This window comes from Lotus japonicus, chromosome 3, assembly GCF_012489685.1.
Source record: "Lotus japonicus ecotype B-129 chromosome 3, LjGifu_v1.2".
Classification (NCBI taxonomy): Eukaryota; Viridiplantae; Streptophyta; class Magnoliopsida; order Fabales; family Fabaceae; genus Lotus; species Lotus japonicus.
In genome coordinates this window covers 87,790,538-87,795,842 of record NC_080043.1, presented here as the reverse complement: position 1 = coordinate 87,795,842, position 5,305 = coordinate 87,790,538, and the positions used below count along the sequence as shown (strand labels likewise).

The 5,305-nt window shown below is 31.8% G+C and overlaps 1 long non-coding RNA gene across 1 annotated transcript; it reads left to right on the top strand.

Annotated features, from left to right (window-relative positions):
- Positions 1–532: 532 nt before the first annotated feature.
- Positions 533–2,755, top strand: LOC130742943 (uncharacterized). The gene is made up of 3 exons (XR_009021306.1): positions 533–976; positions 1,688–2,263; positions 2,336–2,755. It is a non-coding gene; the product is annotated as an uncharacterized LOC130742943 (long non-coding RNA).
- Positions 2,756–5,305: the final 2,550 nt, after the last annotated feature.

Below are 5,305 nucleotides of genomic sequence, written 5' to 3'. Positions count from 1 at the left end.
TCGAGTGACACGTAGTTCTGAACTATCCTTTACTAGTTTTAATTTTTCAGAGATTATTGATGTATTATGATTTAGGGCTTTAGCCCGAGGTTTCGGTTTATGTACAGTTAGATTATTGTTTTAATTAAAGAGTTGCTTTATTCATAAATTTATATTTTATTTATTCCACAAGTTTAAATCGTAAAGTTTTCAAGAGTTTCACAATAATTGAACTTTTGTCATTAATTCAAGATTTATAAGTGAATCGACGAAAACTCTTTACGAAAATTGGTTAATTGGTTACTGTGTGACGCTCGAGAAATCAGGGCGTTACATTATGAGTTTTTATTGTGATTTGCTAGATTTTAGTAGTTTTTATCTATCTTTAATTATTACATTTTTAAATTTTATATTGGATTTTATGAGTCTTTTATTTATTTTTTGATTTTTTTAGAGTATTAATTAATTTTTATTGAATTTTCGGATTTTTATTTAATTTATGAGTTTTTATTGTGATTTGCTAGATTTTGGTAGTTTTTATCTATCTTTAATTAGTACATTTTTAAATTTAAAATTGGATTTTATGAGTTTTTATTGTGATTTGCTAGATTTTGGTAGTTTTTATGTATCTTTATGCTAACCTTCGGGGACATCGCCATCGCCATCTGCCCCGATTGTGACTCCCCTTCCCTCATCTCTTTCACCGAGTCTCCTTTTTTCAGGTGAGGCTGGGAATTGTTCTTTTACGTTTGTGTTTGAACCAAGATTCATCTTCGAAATAATCTTTGCTGCACTATCTTCTTCACCTGCGGCCTCCGCCAAGCGGTTTTCTGCAATAAGTAGTCTTGGAGTATTTATATTAACCCTTCATTACCATTTATTTTTTTTATTTGAATTCAAGAATTGATTTCCCTTTTCTTGGGGTGCACGAAGAAGGACGACTCATTTGGACAGGTTGCAGGAATCAGATTTTTTATTGTACTTCCGATGAAGCAAGGTTTGTACACTTTTCAAGTGCCCCCGATTAGAATTTCTATTTCAATTTGCCCTTTTTTTGTTGATCCAGAAACAAAGTATATGCTTAGATAACACTTCAACAACTTGAGCTTGAACAATTCTTTCTGGTAACTACTTAACAAATCTGCTTCTCTTAATTAATTGGTTTTCCTTGGTTATATGATATATCTTGAAAAATGGTAGTTTTATTTGAGACGTGGCTCTTGCAATTCAAAATTTTGAAGCCCTGCCACTTTGTGCTCTTCCCACAACCTTCTGAAAGTCTACTTTTAATAATGCTTTTTTTTTAATTCCTCTTGGCGTCATTTTTTACTCTGTATTAATAATTAATAATGGTATTCTCTTTTTCTATGTGGTTTTATTCTTTCAATTATAAGATAGTTTTTGACATTCAGAACAAATCTAATGAAATATCTTGTTTGTCAAGTTTTTTTTACGTTCCATGTGGAAGAGTATTATAGTCCATTTGAGATGATTTGATAGTGAATACGTCTAATGTGGCGAATCCATTAATGTATCATACTTTTTTGTAGAGATGAATTTCTATTGAGTATTGGTTGTAAGGAGCTGGTTCATTGTTACCAACCACATTCCTCTCTTTGTAATGTGTTTTGAGCTATGTGTTATTTGAGGAGGATTTTATATAATTATATCACTTTGTTTACGACGAGTTTAATCCAATCACTGATAGGTGTGATTACGGAAATACTATTGGTGGATTTATATTGATTGGAATGAGACGTAGCATCAGAGAGGAAAACGCCCACATTGTGGTTAAGCAAAAAGAATTTAATTTCACACATTTTCGAAGGTGATAATTTTTTTTATTGAGTTGGATTATTTTTCACTGTCTAAACAAGAATCAATGTGTTTTGATATGAATAGATTGTGACCAACTATTGGTTTTGCAGATAGTCAATTCAAACCCCTAATACCAATTGTGTTTTATATTGCTTTAGTTCCCTTTTCTGAAATCAGTGACAATTGCTAGGGATTAAACATGGTACCTTAGGATTTTGTGGCAGAGCAGCTCAAGTCGGTGCTCTCTGATATGCATGTTGATGTGGTAAGTCAAAACAGTGAGTACTGCAGCTCTTATTTCCAAGTATTCCCCATATTCAGTAATTTTGAAATTTGATCTACTTAGTTCGTGAAGCATGCTTATTGTAGTGTAGAGCTTGGAAATGTGGTAATTTGATCTCATGATTCTACTTATTTTCCCAATCCAAGGTTGGTGAAGCATGCTTACATCGGTGCTTTCTATCAGGTTGGTTCATATTTTAGCTGCTTTTCACCATTGTTTCACTGACATGAGCTCATGTTTAACTTATTTGTGCAGCTAACACATGGTTGTTTTCCAAATTTTATCATTTTGGTTGTCAAGGTATTGCTTCCCTCCTGTCCGTTGCTCCCATGATCACTCTCATTAGCATTTTCATCAAAAGCGTTAGTTTCTGCTGGTCCACGCACATTTGATGATATACATTGCTGAGTAGCTTTGGTCGAGCTTTTCACTGAGAGATCATGGTCTGATCGAAGATCTTAAGCAGCTTCCTCTTTTTTCTTTAATGGCCTCTATTTCACAGTGTGCATATGGTTAAGCAGAGAGAGTGAAACACTGGCAAAGGGATTGTACAAATTGATGAGGTTAGCTCTGATTGCAAATGCATCTATTTAGTTAAGCATGATCAACCTCCATACTTTTAAAAGGAATTCCTCCCCTAAAATATGGATTTTAATATAGCGTAAGGATGCAATAGAAGACAATTATGTTAATCATGAGTTGTTTTATCTGGTTGTGTGTTATTTTCTCTGTCATTCAATCTCTTCTTTCATGTTTGCATCTTTTTCTAATTCACAATTCTGGTGGTTGGAGATTTTAACAATCATTTTAATACGGGGGTTGGAAATTAATACTTTCATGGAGAGAAACATTTTTATCTGGAAATACTTTCATGTTAAAAGTAATAATAAAATATATTTTCAAATAATTTAAGATCAACATCCTCTATGCAACACACGGATAAATTAATAGGTGCAGAATTGAAGTTTTTAACGACTTAATCCTTTTAGTTTTAGGGATAATAATATAAGTTAAAATTATCTTTGAGTTCAAAGTACTACAATTGAGTATTTTAATATATGTTTTTGAAATATTTAGTCCTCTGATTAAGATTGTACTATCATTCTTAGAATCTAAATTTTCCTCTAATGAAACTCCTGATTGGTGTCAACTTCAATCACCAATCGCGGTGCAACGCACAGGCAAAAAACACTAGTAAAACACAAGTTATGAACATGTTTTAATTTAAAATAGAGTTTCGTAGTTTAGTTTTGTCAACTTAATATTACGCTTGGAAATCGGTTGTAGTTCTTCATGGAATTTCATTGTGATCTGAAAAATCGGTGCTCTTTTTTCTTCACAAAGTTTTCCCGAAGGGATTTTTCCTAATAAGGTTTTAATGAGTCATTTTTCTAAGATCTTTTCCATGGAGAAGTAGGTTCAGCTTTGATAGTAGCAGGTTTTTGTCATTGTATTACTCTAACTTTTAGTTAACTCTTTTTCTTTCTCCTCTTATATTGGGTTGAATTAAAGTATCCTTTGTACTTTTTTTCAATATATTCCTATAAAAAAAACGCTTGGAATTGGAAGAAGCACGATATAAACATGAAACACTAAGACGCGTAAAAGAAAAATACAAATTTAGGATCATAATCGTCGTTTGATATATAGTGGCAACGGGCAAAGGAGTTGGAAAAATGACCCCACGTTGAAAAGCAATCCCTCCTTATGATCTCCATGGAAAATGTGAGAAAGAGACAATTTTGTGCAAAATATTCCTAATTTTTACATCTTATTTTAATAATAATAATAATGTTAAAATGACGGCTTTGTCCCACCAAATATCCGTTAAATAAAAATAATAATAATAATAATAATAATAATAATAATAATAATCTTGATTACATTCTCATTTCTCTGGTAACCAAAAAAAAATCTTGATTACATTCTTAAACTATAATTTAAATTAAGTTTTGACCAAAAAAATTAACTACTCCATTTATATTACTTTACAATTTTTTCCACTTTCTTTTTACATTCTCTTATATTAATTGATGTAAAACAAAAAAACTATCTCATTTCATTTTTGGTTAACTCTATTTAGGTATTTATATATGACTCAGCTCGGTTGACCTTTAACCTTTCCTAGCCAATGTCTACCAAGCACGCATTCTATTGGGTTTTCGCCAGGTCAAGGTTCAGGTTTAAAAATTGGACTGTTCAATATTTATAGTCAGGTGGGAGACGAGCACAACTCGTCTGAACCCGTCTCACAAACACTCCTTAAGTTTGAAAAATGTTCTCTTAGAGTAACAAGAAAACTAATGTATATGATCAAGAAATAACAATGGTTTTATCAAGTGTTTCTACTGCTGGAGAAAAGCGTTGTCAAAACATAGGTAACACCTTAAACTATCACATGTCTAAAACCGTTTTTGAAAGAAACGACAAATGGTTTCTCGGCTTTACAATACGTTTTCCAGCCGTTTCCATGTAAAACAAAAATGTTCTAGTGTACCCACTAGCTTCAAAACATGGCTTTGTCGGAACTTTGCACGAAGAATTGCAATTTCTTAAATTAACATCACACAGAAACAATTTCATGTAATAGTAACTTAAACCTTCAAGTAGTCTAATTTGTATTTATGATGGAATTTTATACTAGAAATATAATAATGCATCTCAATATATATATATATATATATATTTAGATTAGAGTCTTGTGTGATACAAAGTTTAGTGCAAATGATGTTATAATTGTGTAATTTCTTTTATAATTCATTAATAAAAATTATTTTTTTACAAAATAAAATGTATTTATAACTTTTATGTGAGAATGGGTTAAGATGCAATTCGTCTTTCAGGTCAACTGGACCCCATCTTTTGTGACTCGGTCTTTTTTAAATTTGTCCTTATCGGATTCCATCGGGTTAAAAATTGGCCCAATCAATATTTAGAGTTGGATAAAAGACAAGCTCAACTCATCCTAATCCGTGCTACGAACACCCCTCTATAATATGTTTTCCCACTTTTTTTCCTCACATTTTTCTTTTACAAAACAAACCACAAACGGTACACCGTACACTGTCATGTCATAATCAATTAATACAAAAACCAGAACCACGAGTAAAATGCGAATCAATTTTTTCATAGCTACAGTTACTATCTGTACCCAAATGTGGCCCCTTCAGTAGCATACTTCAAGCTATATATAATACTGCAAATGTGACACACTCCAACACCAAA